The sequence below is a fragment of the Schistocerca piceifrons genome, chromosome 9 (assembly GCF_021461385.2).
Source record: "Schistocerca piceifrons isolate TAMUIC-IGC-003096 chromosome 9, iqSchPice1.1, whole genome shotgun sequence".
In the NCBI taxonomy this organism is placed as follows: domain Eukaryota; kingdom Metazoa; phylum Arthropoda; class Insecta; order Orthoptera; family Acrididae; genus Schistocerca; species Schistocerca piceifrons.
The window spans coordinates 128,830,946-128,848,776 of record NC_060146.1 but is presented as its reverse complement, the minus strand read 5'-3'; the positions used below and the strand labels follow the sequence as shown (position 1 = coordinate 128,848,776).

The 17,831-nt window shown below is 43.1% G+C and overlaps 1 protein-coding gene across 2 annotated transcripts in view; it reads right to left on the bottom strand.

The window, feature by feature from the left end:
• LOC124717167 (transcription initiation factor TFIID subunit 8-like) overlaps positions 1–17,831 on the bottom strand; it is a 51,073-nt gene that overhangs the window by 18,308 nt on the left and 14,934 nt on the right. The window lies entirely within an intron of this gene.

Here is a 17,831-nt window from a genome sequence, read left to right as displayed (position 1 = left end):
TGTAGATGTAGTGTGTGTGTGTGTGTGTGTGTGTGTGTGTGTGTGTGTGTGTGTGTGTGTGTGTGTGTGTGTGCGTGCGCGCGCGCGCGCCGCGCGCGCGCGCGTGCGTGCGCGCGCGCTGCGCGCGCGAGCGCGCGCGCTCGTGCAAGTCTCATTTTTCTGCCTCTCGATGATACCTTTAATCCAAACATTATTTACATTATTCTACAAGTTTCTGTACTACTTACATTAAACAATTATAGTACATTAGTTCACCTCTGACATTTAAAGTCCAAAGTACTGTCTGTAGGCATCCACCACAGTGCTCCACTCTCTGCAGTAATAGACCATCACTTTAAAATCTCTACCTCCTACAAAAAACACATAAAAATCTGGAATTCACAGTATAAGTCTCTATAGGTCTCTAAGGATGTCAGACCTGTTATTAATTTTAACTAGCTTCATAATTAAGTCTTTTCTTGAAACAGCTGAAATTTTTGATCCCACAAAAGGTTCTACTTGAAAACTGGCATGTGCAACACATTGTGCAACGAAACTGGTAACACAGTGAGAGCCAGTAATTCTAGCACAGCTCCCCAGGCTGTGTTGCTGGCAAGAAATCCAGCCTTTTCTGTTCACTGTCAAATGCCAACTACTTTAAATTGAACTATTAGAATCAGCAGTTGTCACAGGACATTTAATATTAAAGAATGTAATTTTTTTAAAATACATCAATAGTGTTCCACTTATATTTTCACTTGACAAAAATATAGACAATACAAGCACAGTAAAAAGAAAAATTGTCCTCTGGCTAACAAGGCTACTAAGAAATTTTTTGTTTTGGAAATATTCCACAATCTGTCCCCAATTTGTGCTACTCAGATCAACTGACAAGAAGAAGGCAGCGCAGTTTGAAACTCGTGTAGCTTTCATTGAAACGTGCAGTATAGACCCACCTTCTCTAGAGACCATCGCCATAAAGTGTTAGACATAGTGCAGGGAGCCCAAGTGACAAATGACATGCTTATGTTCATCAGCTTTCCCACATCCAGAGAAGCATAGCCTCAGTATATTCGTGATCAAGAAAACTTTACCCATCTTCATTCTGACCTGGATGTCAAACTGTCGGCATCAAGAAAATTCTCACACAGTTGTTGGTACAAAGAGAACATTTCCGACCAGAATTGTACAGGACTGTGTAAAGCAAATTTGATCACCAAACTGTACTTCTTGCCTCAGCACCCCATAACTTTTCTCAAACATCAGTGAGACACACCTGTCCTACTCTGTACACTCCATGTTGTTCCCTTGCTTCTGCGAAAGGCAGATCCACCAGACATCCAAATGCTCCAACAAAAGAGGTTAGAATATAGCGAGGTGCCTTTACACAGAAAAAGTGAAGCCAGCCTCCACCATCCTGGTGAGTCTCCAACTCCACTTCAAACAGGAATAAAACGTTTGGCTTTTTGTCACGCTGTACACCATACTCGACAAGTGAGATTTGGCATTAAAAAATTATGTTTTCAACTGTCTGATCGTGAGTATTCATCCACAAAAGTATATTGTTTCAAAGTACGTACTCTGGCTGTCAATTCAAAGCATTAATGCTATGAGGATAATTTAACACAGGGCCTTAACAGAGATGGTGGACAGGCTTCAACTGATGCCGATGCTCAGCACAGACAACGCCATCTCTCTTTACTCTAACCACCTTGGGTACAACTGACAAAAAAATCTTTGCCAACACTTCTTGGCAGCTTTATAAATGTTGCAAAAAGTGTACTATGGCCAATGGAGGTTACTGGAAGACGAATGATGGCTACTTTATGGATATTCTGTTTTGTTTGTTTAAAAGTACCATTTACTGAAGCTTATGTATGATGATTTTGAACTATGGGGCAAAATGTGTTATACATTTCTGGATGATTACAGAATTGTTTCGGAACAGGACATTGAAATCTTTAGTGCCCATATTTTTGTACTGTAATACGTCTGTGATTAAATGAACAAAACTTTAAAAATGGCTTACAGAGTGTATAATGAAGCAGATGTTAAAAAGTAGAGCACACACATGTGACTGGCTGACCACTGAACTATAAATGGAAATGTCAGCCATTCTGCAACACACTGAAACCTCCAGCTATTAGATTGCGCTGAAGTGCAAAAAATTCACCAAATTTTAAAATGTGAACCACATTTGCCCAATTGTCAGGTAAAATAGAAGACACAAACCCACTCGAATTTATTGCTGCCATCTTGTGAGAACATAACACGCACTTAGTTAAAAAGTGATGTACTGAAATGCATATCTCTAATTTACAGCTGGATAGAAAGCTATGGGTCACAGGACATCGAGCCATACAGAGGGAGATAGATGTCACTTCACCCCAAATGCAAACAGGATAAGGATCGCCACAGCCAGACAGTTAGTTTCATTGAATAATCCTTATTTTCCAGCATTTCCTGCCACTCTCCTGACAACAAGTTGTGACTGGACTCAATACGGGAGACAGCGGCAGAGACAGTACATTGATGCAGTGTGTCCCTGACACGTTTCCACACCTGCTATGTCAGTTTCCTCAATTCCCTGGATTCTGACATGCTCAATACCCAACAGAATACTACCTATTTTTACTGAGTGGGTAATGAACTTACAAGTTATAGCAGTCTTGAAGTGAATGGTTTCTAAGCTAGAACCAGTTTGTTAATACTCTGTTGGCCTACAATGCATCTCAGCAGTTGAGACACTGATTTCCACTGTCAAAATACAGAACTGTTTCTCACGAAGACAGCACTATGTTGCATGTGTTCCTTATGAAGGCAGCATTATTGCATATTCAACATTATGTGATCATTATCTGTTGTTGTCCTTGTATGATGCCTCATGTGGAAGCGTAATTTCTGCAGTACACACAATCTGCAGTTCTGGACGTGGTGCCTACAGTAGTAAAAAGGGATCTGTGGCTCCCACATAATAGTATTCCACCCCACTGTAGCATATTATTTTCTGTCCACTTGTGTGTACACTCACTCACTCACTCTCTCTCTCTCTCTCTCTCTCTCTCTCTCTCTCTCTCTCTCTCTCTCTCTCACCCACCTCAACTACTTTCCTGCCACTAGGGGGCAGTAGTTTCTGTTCAGCCTGAAGATAATGGGCCAGTCGTTACCTAATCCTGCTAAATGGGTGGTAATTAGAGCTGACTAGTGGATTTTAAGGGAGTAATTTCCCCACACTGGCTGATGCTTTGCAAAGCCTACAGCAGAGAATCTTCTAAAAGTCCTGCCAGAAAGCAAGACTTTACAGAAGTACTGTAAGTGGGAACAGGCTATGGCAAATGAAAATGCCTACATTCTGGTTCCGTCTCTGACTGGCTGAAAGGTCTGAATGTAAAACAGTTTCACGGACCAGTCTGGAGCTCGTGAAATCAAGGTGTCAATGAATAGTTCACCCAGATGTTGGGAGCAGTGAACCCTCTGGAGTAGAGGTGCCTATCACAGTGTTACTCATTCCTGTGTCTGGAGACTTAACAATCAACAAATTATTTCTTCGGATATGGATAGCTGAGAGAAATGGCAAGGGTGTCTCCCATGTGTAGGTACAGCGTACTCAAAAAACTCAGTATGCAGAGTCCTCAAACTCAGTTGTGATGTCAAGAAGGTAGTTCAATAGTTGGTGTTTTGATGAACGAGGAGGAGTTGGCAAGTTTTTCACTGAAGCCAATAAATTACACTTCTTCCTCATGGAAATTTGAATGTTTTTGTGTCACTCCATCCCTATTACCTGTCTTGTCATTATGGAGATTACCAGCAGAAGTTGCTCAGATCTACTCAGGGGCTGTGTACAAAGGGTCAGCAGCTTAGTAAATTCCAATTCAGTGTTCAGGTCTCTGACTAAATGTCTTTGGACTGCTACAGTTTTCAATTGCCGGTACTGACTTGGGTGTAGTACAACGTTTAAACCTGTCTCGCATGTCTAAGCAAGACTGGTGACCACTATTTAAATAGACTGGACAGTGTGGCATTGCAGAGAAGTAATCCGGGTAAGTCAATAGACGTTTCCAATGAAATCTGTGGAGCAGTATGTTGTGCAATTTGTTGTTGTGCAGTTTGTATTGTGCACTGCATACTGCTAAGAGTGCGAGACTTCTGGCTGTGACCACATTATCAATTTGATGTGATGCTCCAGAAGCTTCAAAGAACAGACAAAACAAATGTTTCACTACTTCTGTCCTCCAGCACAGAATGAGAGTGTCTTTTCTACTGAAATATGCTGAATGTTCCTTATCCCGTCAGGTGTCATCTCACATAGTTTTTCCCCAATGTTAAAAAACAGATTAAGCATGCATCTTATTTATATTTTTTCACTGGAAGAAATGCATTATGTATGGTAGATGTGCATCATATGAACCAAAATACTCATCTCCTATATTTCTCTGTTTTGGTTATCCATGAATAAAACTGCATTACATTTACATCAAAATTACGGCTCCAACAGATTTTTTATGAAATTAGAAATAACAAACAAGCACAAAGCAGGGTCGACAGGTTATTATTACGACAAGTGAAAATTAAATGTGGACAAAATTTTGCCAATGGCGAATGTACACCTCGTGCTATGCTACAGATCAATCTGTTACCACCTTCATTTCACATTCTCATTTGTTAGCTTTGCCAACTAACAACACAACTGACACCTTCCAGTCACCCATCGTGAAGAGGAAAAAAGGAATCTGTTAACATCTAACATAAATTTAAATGTTAAGAAGTCTTTCCTGGAGGTCTCTGGAGTGTGAAGAGGCTGCCAGAGGACAGATTAGTTGAAGAGCTGCTTCAAATCACTCTTCAGTATGAAGACAGTGGTTGGTTGGTTGGTTTGAAGGGGGGGGGGGGGGGGGACAAACTGCTAGGTCATCAATCCCTCATTCCAATTAAAATAATTCCACAAGGGTGGGAGTAAAACAAACGAGACACACAAAACAAAGCTGGAAGAAAGAAAGAAACCACAGATGACAGAAGGGCAACAAACACTAAAATGGACAAAATCGGACAAGAAAATCACAGAGAGATTCAAGAAACATGTAAAAGAGATCAAAACAAGAGAACAGATTACCATGGCTGGCTGCCCATGAGAATAAAAAAGAGAAGCCAGCCACTCTGCATTAAAACCTCCACCCTAAAAGCACTAGGGTGGAGGACACAGAGGGATAAAGGACATGCGCTAAAACTTAGATCAATTGATAAAACCCACCCTCATGAATAAAACATAAAACTAAAGCTGCTGTTCAGGCACTGTCGCCCAACACCGAAGGTAGGGAGCTGAGAAAGTTAAAAGTGGGCAGTCCAGCAAGAGGTGGCGACCACCATTAGTGAGCCACAGCGACACCGAGGTGGGTCCTCGTGACAGAGGAGGTAACCATGCGTTAGCCACGTATGGCCAATGAGCTAGCAGAGGACAACTGATTCCCTGTGAGAGGACTGTATGGAAGACTTCCACACATTTGTCGTCTCCCTAATGACACACACTTTGTTGTGCATACTGTTATGTCATTCCGCCTCCTAAAGCCGAAAAACCCTGCGGCATAAGACAGAACGCAGGTCAGTTTCGGAAATACCCTTCTCCAAAAGTGGTAGCCTGTTTTGCCAGCCTGTCGGCAAGTTCATTGTCTGGGATTCCTAAGTATCCTGGGGTCTACACAAACACCCTACAAAACGTGATATGTAAATAAAAAAATAAATAAAAATAACAACCACTCAACGATGGGATCGTTCCAGGGCATAGGTGGACCCCTGAATGGATGCTACCAAAGAATGACGAGGGTAGCGCTGGTCGACAGCTTGTTGGCTACTCAAGGAGTCAGTACACAGGAGAAATGGCTCGCCAGGGCATGAGCGGATGTGCTCAAGAGCACGAGATATGGCTGCCAGCTCTGCAGTGGAAACATTGTAGCCATCTGGCAAGGAGTGCTGTTCAATATGTCCTCCATGAACATAGGCAAAGCCTACGAGACCATCAGCTATAGAGCCTTCTGTGTAAACCACTTCATGGCCCCGGTACAGGTCGAAAATCAAGAGGAAGTGATAGCAGAGAACCGCAGGGTTAACGGAGTCCTTACGGGCATGCAAAAGGTCCAAAAGAATCTGCGGCCGAAGTGTACTCCATGGAAGGTGTGCGTGAATGGACCTCGAGGAGAGATGGTAACGGGAAGAACTCCAGTTCGGACAGAAGGGACTGGACGCGAACCGCAATCGTAAGCCATGACCTGGGTTGCCGATGCAGAAGACAAACCGTCATGGTTGGGAAAAGGAGACAGTAATTTGGAGAAAGAAAAGTGGCATTCTACAGATCGGAGCGTGGAATGTTAGATCTCTTAATCGGGCAGGTAGATTAGAAAATTTAAAAGGGGAAATGGATAGGTTAAAGTTAGATATAGTGGGAATTAGTGAAGTTCGGTGGCAGGAGGAACAAGACTTTTAGTCAGGTGAATACAGGATTATAAATACAAAATCAAATAGGGGTAATGCAGGAGTAGGTTTAATAATGAATAAAAAATAGGAGTGCGGGTAAGCTACTACAAACAGCATAGTGAACGTATTATTGTGGAGAAGATAGACACGAAGCCCACACCTACTACAATAGTACAGGTTTATATGCCAACTAGCTCTGCAGATGATGAAGAATTGATGAAATCTATGATGAGATAAAAGAAATTATTCAGGTAGTGAAGGGAGGTGAAAATTTAATAGTCATGGGCGACTGGAATTCGAGAGTAGGAAAAGGGAGAGAAGGAAACATAGTAGGTGAGTATGGATTGGGGGAAAGAAATGAAAGAGGAAGACGCCTGGTAGAATTTTGCACAGAGCATAACTTAATCTTAGCTAACACTTGGTTCAAGAATCATGAAAGAAGGTTGCATACATGGAAGAATCCTGGAAATACTAGAAGGTATCTGATAGATTATATAATGGTAAGACAGAGATTTAGGAACCAGGTATTAAATTGTAAGACATTTCCAGGGGCAGATGTGGACTCTGACCACAATCTATTGGTTATGAGCTGTAGATTAAAACTGAAGAAACTGCAAAAAGGTGGGAATTTAAGGAGATGGGACCTGGATAAACTGAAAGAACCAGAGGTTTTACAGAGTTTCAGGGAGAGCATAAGGAAACAATTGACAGAAATGGGGGAAAGAAATACGGTTGAAGAAGAATGGGTAGCTCTGAGGGATGAAGTAGTGAAGGCAGCAGAGGATCAAGTAGGTAAAAAGACGAGGGCTAGTAGAAATCCTTGGGTAACAGAAGAAATATTGAATTTAACTGATGAAAGGAGAAAATATAAAAATGCAGTAATTGAAGCAGGCAAAAAGGAATACAAACGTCTCAAAAATGAGATCGAGAGGAAGTGCAAAATGGCTAAGCAGGGATGGCTAAGAGGACAAATGTAAGGATGTAGAGGCTTATCTCACTAGTGGTAAGATAGATACTGCCTACAGGAAAATTAAAGAGACCTTTGGAGATAAGAGAACCACTTGCATGATTACCAAGAACTCAGATGGAAACCCAGTTCTAAGCAAAGAAGGGAAAGCAGAAAGGTGGAAAGAGAATATAGAGGGACAATACAAGGGCGACGTACTTGAGGACAATATTCTGGAAATGGGAGAGAATGTAGATGAAGACGAAATGGGAGATACAATACTGCGTGAAGAGTTTGACAGAGCACTGAAAGACCTTAGTCGAAACAAGGCCCCGGGAGTAGAGAACATTTCATTAGAACTACTGACGGCCTCGGGAGAGCCAGTCCTGACAAAACTCTACCATCTGGTGAGCAAGATGTATGAGACAGGCAAAATACCCTCAGACTTCAAGAAGATTATAATAATTCCAATCCCAAAGAAAGCAGGTGTTGACAGATGTGAAAATTACCGAACAATCTGTTTAATAAGCCACAGCTGCAAAATACTAATGCGAATTCTTTACAGACGAATGGAAAAACTAGTAGAAGCCAACATTGGGGAAGATCAGTTTGGATTCCGTAGAAATATTGGAAGACGTGAGGCAATACTCACCTTACGACTTATCTTAGAAGAAAGATTAAGGAAAGGCAAACCTATGTTTCTAGCATTTGTAGACTTAGAGAAAGCTTTGACAATGTTGACTGGAATACTCTCTTTCAAATTCTAAAGGTGGCAGGGGTAAAATACAGGGTGCAAAAGGCAATTTACAATATGTACAGAAACCAGATAGCAGTTATAAGAGTCGAGGGACATGAAAGGGAAGCAGCAGTTGGGAAGGGAGTGAGACAGGGTTGTAGCCTCTCCCCGATGTTATTCAATCTGTATATTGAGCAAGCAGTAAAGGAGACAAAAGAAAAATTCGGAGTAGGTATAAAAATCCATGGAGAAGAAATAAAAACTTTGAGGTTCACCGATGACATTGTAATTCTGTCAGAGACAGCAAAGGACTTGGAAGAGCAGTTGAATGGAATGGACAGTGTTTTGAAAGGAGGATATAAGATGAACATCAACAAAAGCAAAACGAGGATAATGGAATGTAGTCGAATCAAGTCGAGTGATGCTGAGGGAATTAGATTAGGAAATGAGACACTTAAAATAGTAAAGGAGTTTTGCTATTTGGGGAGCAAAATAATTGATGATGGTCGAAGTACAGAGGATATAAAATGTAGACCGGCAATGGCAAGGAAAGCGTTTCTGAACAAGAGAAATTTGTTAACATCGAGTATAGATTTAAGTGTCAGGAAGTCGTTTCTGAAAGTATTTGTATGGAGTGTAGCCATGTATGGAAGTGAAACATGGACGATAAATAGTTTGGACAAGAAGAGAATAGAAGCTTTCGAAATGTGGTGCTACAGAAGAATGCTGAAGATTAGATGGATAGATCACACAACTAATGTGGAGGTACTGAATAGAATTGGGGAGAAGAGGAGTTTGTGGCACAACTTGACAAGAAGAAGGGACCGGATAGTAGGACATGTTCTGAGGCATCAAGAGATCACAAATTTAGCATTGGAGAGCAGTGTGGAGGGTAAAAATTGTAGAGGGAGACCAAGAGATGAATACATCAAGCATATTCAGAAGGATGTAGGTTGCAGTAAGTACTGGGAGATGAAGAAGCTTGCACAGGATAGAGTAGCATGGAGAGCTGCATCAAAACAGTCTCAGGACTGAAGACCACAACAACAACAACAACAATTCGGATACGCAAGAAAACTACTAAAGTGTGCAACGTAAAAGGCGAGTAGTTGTGCGTGCAGGACTCTGGACTCCACCAGGACACTGATCACCGGACTCGTTCTGAAAGCTCCTGTCGCTAGGTAAACACCACAGTGGTGCACTGGGTTGAGTAAATGCAATGCTGAGGGCACCGCAGAACTGTAAGCCAGACTCCCATAGTCAAGGTGAGATTGAACAAGGGCTCTGTAGAGCTGCAGGAGCGTAGAGTGATCTGCACCCCAATTGGTGTTGCCCAGGCAGCGGTGGGCATTGAGGTGTCGCCGACACAACGTATGTTCCAGCAGCTTACAAAGAATGTTGGTCAGGCTGATGGGCCAATAGCTATCCATATCAAGCGGGTTTTTACTGGGTTTGAGCACCAGAATTATGGTGCTCTCCCGTCACTGCAATGGAAAGACACCATTGCACCAGATCTGGTTGAAGATGACCGTGGATCCAATGTGGCCAAGGAACTATCTCGGGGAAATGTGCAAGGGCACTTAGGAGCTCTGATGCACAGGCTTGAGCATAGCGCTCAGCAAAAGTGCTCGGCAATCGCGTTTGCATCAGTAGATAACACGCCATTTATGTTAACACTAGGAACACCTGTTGGGGTCTGGTACCCAAAGACACATTTGATCTTTGTCCAGACTTGGGAAGGTGACGTATGGCACCCAACGTATCTCTCCCAACGCTCCTGCTTCCGTCGTTTGATAAAATGGCGAACGCAGGCTCAGAGCCGTTTAAAGGCTATAAGGTGCTCTAGGGAAGTGTGCCGCTTATGTCGCTGTAGAGCTCGCCAACACACTTTAATTACCTCATCAAGTTCCGGCGACCACCAAGGGACTGCCTTTCGCCAGGGGCACCTTAAAGACCCTGGGATTGTGTTTTCTGCCACAGAAACGATTGTTGTAGCCACCTGTACAACCATCACATCGATGTTCCTGTGTGGAGGAGATTCAACGGTGACAGTAGACGTGAAAGTTTCCCAGTCCGCCTTGTTTAAAGTCCATCTGTGCAGCCGTCCGTGGGCCTGATGCCGGGGCAGTGACAGGACGATGTAGAAGGGGCCACTACCACACACGTCGTCATGTGCTCTCCAGTGGATAGATGGGAGAACTTCTGGGCTGCATATTGATAAATCAATGACTGAGTAACTACCATGAGGCACACAGAAATGTGTGGCGGCCCCAGTATTTAAGACGCAGAGGTCGAACTGTGACAGTAAAGTTTCAACATCTGTGCCTCGGCCAGTAAGCACGGTGCCACCCCACAAGGGGTTGTGGGCATTAAAATCTCCCAAAAGTAGGAAAGGTTTAGGGAGTTGATCAATCAGTGCAGTTAATACATTCAGGGATACTGCACCATCTGGAGGAAGATATACATTGTAGACAGTTATTTCCTGTGTCATCCTTATTCTGGCAGCCACAGCTTTAAGAGGAGTTTGAAGGGGCACAGGTTCACTACAGACTGAGTTTAGGACATAACGCAAACTTCACCTGACACTCGATTATAGTCACTATGTTTCCTGTAGTATCCCTTATAGCCGCAGAGGGCAGGTCCGCATTGCTGGGAACCAGGTTTCCTGGAGTGCAATGCAGAAAGCAGGTGAAAAGCTTAACAGTCGCTGTAGCTCTGACAGGCAGTGGAAAAAACTGCCACAGTTCCACTGGAGGATGACATCGTCGTGAGACAGGGAAAGATATGGAACATTCAATGAGGTAGTTAACGCCTCAGGGTCACCTGCTCCACGGACTTTTTGCCTGAGCAGTCTATATCCATTGTGTGTGAGGGTCCGGCGAGATCTAGGTCCTCAGTGGACGCCAGAATCTCCACCCAATCCGCAGACGTGAGTGCCACCACAATTCCCTTGGTCTTGGGGACTTTCTTTTTGGATTTCTCTTGCTGCTCCTTGGGTTTCCATGGCTGGGAGCACTTCACTGATCCAGTGTCCGGGACTGAGGATGAGCGTGAAGCCCTACGACCAGCTGCTTTTGGGCTCTTCAGCCATTGGCGGGCGTCATCTTTCCCACTAGCAGAAACCTGAGAAGGGAGTGACTCAAGGGACCCCTTCATAGCAAGAGGAGCCGAAGAAAACTTACTTCTCTGACTCAGAAGTGGGGACTGATATCCCCAATTGTTGGGAAAGGGGGGGGGGGGGAGCGTTGCTCCCAAAGTAGGTTGTGCAGCAGCAACAGGGAAAGAAGTGCCCCCCACCATCAAGGGGGTAGGTGTAGTCTGAGGTAGGCTCTGAGAGGTGACTGGGGTTGGCAGAGCTGATAAGGCTAGAACTGCTGTAGTGGCGGCATAAGATGATGTCATACGTACAGGATGTAGGCATTCAAATTTCCTCTTAGCCTCAGTGTAGGTCAGTCAGTCCAGGGTATTGTACTCCATGGTTTTCCTTTCTTTCTGGAGAATCCTGCAATCAGGTGAGCAAGGCAAATGGTGCTCTATGGAGTTGACACAGTTGGGAGGTGGGACACATGGAGTATTGGGATGTGATCGGCGTCCGCAATTTCGACATGTGACGCTGGAAGTACAGCAAGAAGACTTATGGCACTTAAAGCACTGCATCGGGGGAGGGATATATGGCTTTACATCACACCGGTAGACCATCACCTTGACCTTCTCGGGTAATGTGTCACCCTCGGATGCCAAGATGAAGGCACTGGTGGCAACCTGATTATCCCTCGGATCCCGATAGACACGCCAAACAAAATGTATACCTCGCTGCTCTAAATTGGCATGCAGCTCATCGTCAGATTGCAAAAGAAGGTCACTGTGAAATATGATACTCTGGACCATATTTAAACTCTTATGGGGCGTGATGGTTACAGAAACATTCCCCAGCTTGTCACAAACGTGTAGCGCCCGTGACTGGGCAGAGGATGCTGTTTTGATCAAGACTGACCCAGATCTCATTTTGGACTAGCCCTCCACCTCCCCAAACGTGTCCACTTAATGCTCAACACAAAACTGAGACTTCATCGTCATGAAAGATTCCCCATCATCTCTTGAACATACCAGGTACCGGGGCAAATAAGAGCCACTGCCATCCTTAGCCTGACGTTCCTCCCATGGTGTGGCCAGGGAGGGGAACGATTTGGGGTAGTACTTCTGTGCATTGAATTGAGCCTGTAAACGCTTACAGACTGCTGGTGTTTGACCACCACCAAGAAATGATGTACTAAGCTTCATCATGTGTCACCCACCCTGATGCCACCCACTCCGACCAGGAACCCTCTCCATGGGCGCCACCCAGCTGCAGCAAAGCCCACCTGGCAAGATGGTCACTGCCAGGAGTCCCAATGCCCCAGGGACATACATGGGGAGTTAACAGTGTAGGCATTAGCAGAGCGATGCATGTATGGTCAGGGGGCTACAACCAACAGGGTACATGGCGGCTCCACCACAACGAAGTGGCTACCATGCTGGATATCAGGTGCAAACAAGTCTATTATCATCCGAATGAGATTTTCACTCTGCAGCGGAGTGTGCACTGATATGAAACTTCCTGGCAGATTAAAACTGCGTGCCCGGCCAAGACTCGAACTCGGGACCTTTGCCTTTCGCGGGCAAGTGCTCTACCAACTGAGCTACCAAAGCACGACTCACGCCCGGTACTCACAGCTTTACTTCTGCCAGTACCTCGTCTCCTACCTTCCAAACTTTACAGAAGCTCTCCTGCGAACCTTGCAGAACTAGCACTCCTGAAAGAAAGGACATTGCGGAGACGTGGCTGTGGCTGTGGCTAAGCCATGTCTCCGCAATGTCCTTTCTTTCAGGAGTGCTAGTTCTGCAAGGTTCGCAGGAGAGCTTCTGTAAAGTTTGGAAGGTAGGAGACGAGGTACTGGCAGAAGTAAAGCTGTGAGTACCGGGCGTGAGTCGTGCTTCGGTAGCTCAGTTGGTAGAGCACTTGCCCGCGAAAGGCAAAGGTCCCGAGTTTGAGTCTCGGTCGGGCGCGCAGTTTTAATCTGCCAGGAAGTTTCAAGTCTATTATCATCGTCAGCGTAGAAAATGATACTGCACAGTTGATGGAAAAATACGCACCCAGGAGGGTGACCTCACCCAACAGTTGGAGAATGATCAGATGAGCAGATCTACGTCAACGAAGGCTGTGATAGGTCTCAGTGCATGATGGACACGATGCACCATGTAAAGTGCCCTTACCCAACTGGCTCGCTCTTCACAAAAATTTTGAAAAATGGAGGTCAAACCCTACAGGGGACCATCACATAAAAGCCAAAATGTGTGAGGCTTCTTTTAGTCACCTCTTACGATAGACAGGAATACCTCAGGCCTATTCTAACTCCTGGGCCCGCAGGGGGGAAAGAGTAACATTGGTTGGGACATGTAGAAAGAATGGTGGAGAACAGCACAGTCAAGAAAGTTTTCAAAGGAAAACCCAGTGGACATCATATAAGGGGCAGACCAAGGACCAAATGGCTAGACAACGTGGAGCAGGACTTGAGAGTTAGAACATGGAGATCCAAGGCAGCCAGCAGAGAAGAGTGGGCAGTGATTGTCCAGGATGCCAAGGCCCTACAAGGGCTGAAGTGCCAAGGAATATTAGTAGTAGTGGTGGTGGTGGTGGTGGTGGTGGTGGTGGTGGTGGTCGTAGTAGTAGTAGTATAATTAATTACAAACACAAACTGGAATCGTATCTGCTTGACAGTTTCTTCTACTCCACTGAATAAATTGTGAATGTGTAATAATTTGGTGTGTGTGTGTGTGTGTGTGTGTGTGTGTGTGAGAGAGAGAGAGAGAGAGAGAGAGAGAGAGAGAGAGAGAGAGAGAGAGAGAGAGAACACACACAGTTGAGAATAAATTAATATATGAAGGGAGGTATGAGGGTAGCTTAAGGCCATCATATAGTAAATTACCTGACATTGCCACAATTTTAACTGAGAAAGTGCAGTATAACTGTAACTGGTTTCATTCACATCCCAGAGAGATGTCTCAGTTATGATCCACAGAACATGCAAATAGCAAAGCTAAACTGAACTACAGATCATTTCACCATCACAGCTAAGATACTAGAGGTGTCCCCTGATGCCCTCAAACCTTTTTTCTTCACTTTTTTCCCCAATGAGCAGAGAAAAAAAAACTTTACTGGCTACTGAGATCAAAAAGGTACTACTGCTTTAAGGATGGAAGTAAGGAAAGTAGCTGGGGGTGTAATGTCCAATTAATGACCAATCATCATGGATGAGGCACAAGGTCAATATGGGCAATGATAGGGAAGAAAATCAGCTCCGTCATTTCCACAGGAACCATACCAGCATTTCTTGTGAAGAGAGATTATGTCTGCACTACTTTGTATATTTATTACAACGATCTTCGTTACAGATCAACCTCAGATCCAACATCTAATAACAAAGCAGAAAGTGTGTAACAACACCAACGCTATACTTTTGTACATATAATAATTTTTTCTTCTGAATTTCGATAAATTAGTGTAATCGATGTTCTGATTTCATTTCTTTTTTGTTTCATGCCATTATGTCAAAGGAAATGTAAACAATTTTCGATGTGAATATTAATGTTTATGTCAAATTTCACGCAATATTGTAATATATTTGAAGTGTAACAAATGTCAAGACGGTTGTAAGATGTTAAAGTTGTAATTGTGTGTCTGGTCCATACGTAGGCAATGTATTAGGATATGTAGAATGCAAAACCTTTGGTGAATACCCTGTCTGTAGGGGAGCGATAAAAGGTGGATGGCAGGCGAGCGCGGGAAAATACACACGGGCGCTGCACGGCATAACGGGCTCAGCAGTAGTAGTCGGAGTTGGGCATTGATCTGAGCAACACGTTCTGGATCGAGGAGGCTCTCCTGGAAGACGTGGTTTCATTAAGCCTCGGATTTGCCGTTTCCGATGCCTATACAGCATGGCAAAATTCCATAGGCACTAAATGGAAAAGTATTGCGACGCTAAGAAGAAGCAAAGTGCTGATACATCAAGAGCCATTGCTGTGATTGTATGTGTGCTCTGTGCCTCGCCATCTCGCCGCCTGCCGACCGCCGCATCGATATGAACAGGTTGAAACTTTTAGTACTGTATTCGTGTGGACCATTGTTACTTTTGTTCCATACTGTTCAATAACAACTTAAATTTTACCAGAACTGTCCTATCAGTTAATTATCCTCACTACTAACCCAGACAGGGTCCTTTCCACATGTTGTGCTATCCGAGTGTCCCGAAATGAAGATTTAAAGTTTATGTTAATAATAATTACCTGCAGACCTATCTATGTTAGAATGATGTTTAAAGAACTTTGTTGTTAATGAATATATAGGTAAATAACAAAGGTCTGACAAAGTTGGAAGATAATGTTGAAATTGGTTTAGTAATGAAGTTTAATTATTTTGAGGCAGATATAATGGTAGTTAAATGAGCAGGAAATAAGACAAAAAGAGTAGTAACTCATATATTGGAAATCTTGAGTGCTTCATGATTTCAATAATCAAAATTTCAATACAGTGATCATAACAGTTTCAGGGTCCCCCCCCCCCTTTTTTTTATTCATTTGAATTCTGAGGTGTACTGAAGTGATTTGACCAGTAAAGTTAAAGCCAATACAAAAAAAACCTAAATTTATCAGTGTTTTACATTTATCAAAATTGACATGGTGTGTGTGTGTGTGTTTCGAAAGTGCTATTTCTAGGGTAACCTATGCCCGATTTTAATCAGATCAATGGACAGTACGAAGTTTTGTAGTAAACATTATAGTGTAATGTTATGTATTTATGGTTTATCCATATTGGTACTGAAAGTGAAATTATCAGTTCTAACATTTACCATATTATGCAGTATTATTGCGTGTTGTTTGGCATAAACGTACATCAACTTGTACAGGAAAGAAACTTAGTTAATGCCTAATTAGGCTGGCGACCGTTTTATTAACAATTTGGTAGCATCTTCTGTGTTGTTTCTTGTCCATCCTGACGTGTAGTTTCATTTCGTACTTGCTTGACGTATCATTGTTATTACTGAGTGGGTGCAAGTCTGATTTGCCTCCATTCAGGTACACGCAGTCAAAATATATACAAAAATCCTTTCTCTTAAGGTGAAGCCCGTCAACTTACCATAGTACAGACTTTAAAGAGTATCGTGTGCCAGAGTGTAGTGTTACAAGTGGTACAATAGAACAAAGTACACTCCAATGTGTCAAATAATGACAGTTTACTTCATATCACATTACAATCGCCTTCATACCATTAACCCCCTGCTCTTCTTTTTTTATTGGATCTCAGAATGATGTGTAACAGAGTTCAAAACTATTTCTTCTCATGGCATTACAACCCTGCACAGGTCTTAGTCTTTTCAACAAGTTTCTTCCATTTTACCCTCTCCAGCACAGTTTTCCACTGTCCTCTGAGAGATTTTACATCTTCTTCCACATTGTCCATCCACACTTTTGTGGCCTTGGTGTCTGTCTTTTTCCAGCTGGCCTACATTCAAAAACCTTTTTAATTGTTTGTGAAGTATCCATCCCAAGGACATGTCCAAGCCAAGCTATTCCCATACTTCTTATTGTTCTTACAATGTGAGCTCCTTGTATGAGGTGATCCAGCTCTGTGTTTGTTCTAGAACTCCAGAAATCATTGTTTTTCTGAAATGCCCCATAGATCTTGTGCAGAATGCTGTGTCTACATATCCTGAGCTGCTGCTCATCAGCACTTGTTAGTGTAAATGTTTCACGTCTGTAATTTGCAACTGGCCTGATCATGACCTTATAAATTTGAAGTTTCAGTTGCCTATTTAATAACCTAAGGTCAACAATTCCTTAAATGTGTGGAAGCATCTATTACCATTTAGGAGGCACTGTTTTATTTCTGTTGGCATGGAATTTGTCCTATTAATATCAGGTCCCAGATAGTCAAAGTTCTGTGCAAGTTCACAACTGAAACCAGCTGCTGATAGTTTACCAAGGCAAGGCCTCTAGGTAGGGTGGCTTCTTTCAGCTCACCTACTGTTCTCTCTCGTGAAACTCTTCTTCTGTTAATAATGCTACATCAGTAGCATATACACATATCTGGGTTGACTTTGTGTCTATGTCACCAGCTATTTGAAGCTTCTGAATGGCTGCTTCAAGAGTCAGATTAAAAAGCATTGTAGAGAGGGGGCCCTGACTGCTATACTAATGCTAAACCATTTACTGAGTTCTCCATCCATTCGCACCGCAGCCTTGTTACTAAACAAAGTTTCAAGAACCAACTCTAAGTGATTAATCTAGGAATATACCATAACCACTTAAGAGGTGAGATCAAGAACTAATGACAATTTTTCAATTTTGTGGGCTTTTACATCTGATTTCAAAAACTTTTATTTTTTTGGTGTGTATGTTCCCAATGTATGTCTGCATTTTCAGCTGTTTTGACTATTTTGTGTATTGCTGACAGTTGAAAAGATTATACATGTTTTCGAGTGTTTGGAGAGTTCTTGCTTCCGAAAAAGATGCATCAAAGAATTCACATTAAATTTTACTTGAAAAATGGAATAAAGTGCAGCACCACATTTGAAATCTTGACTGCGGCTTTTGGCAAATCTACCATGAGTAAGACATGAGTTTACAAGCAGTATAAACACTGCACAGAGGGTCGAGAAAATGTTG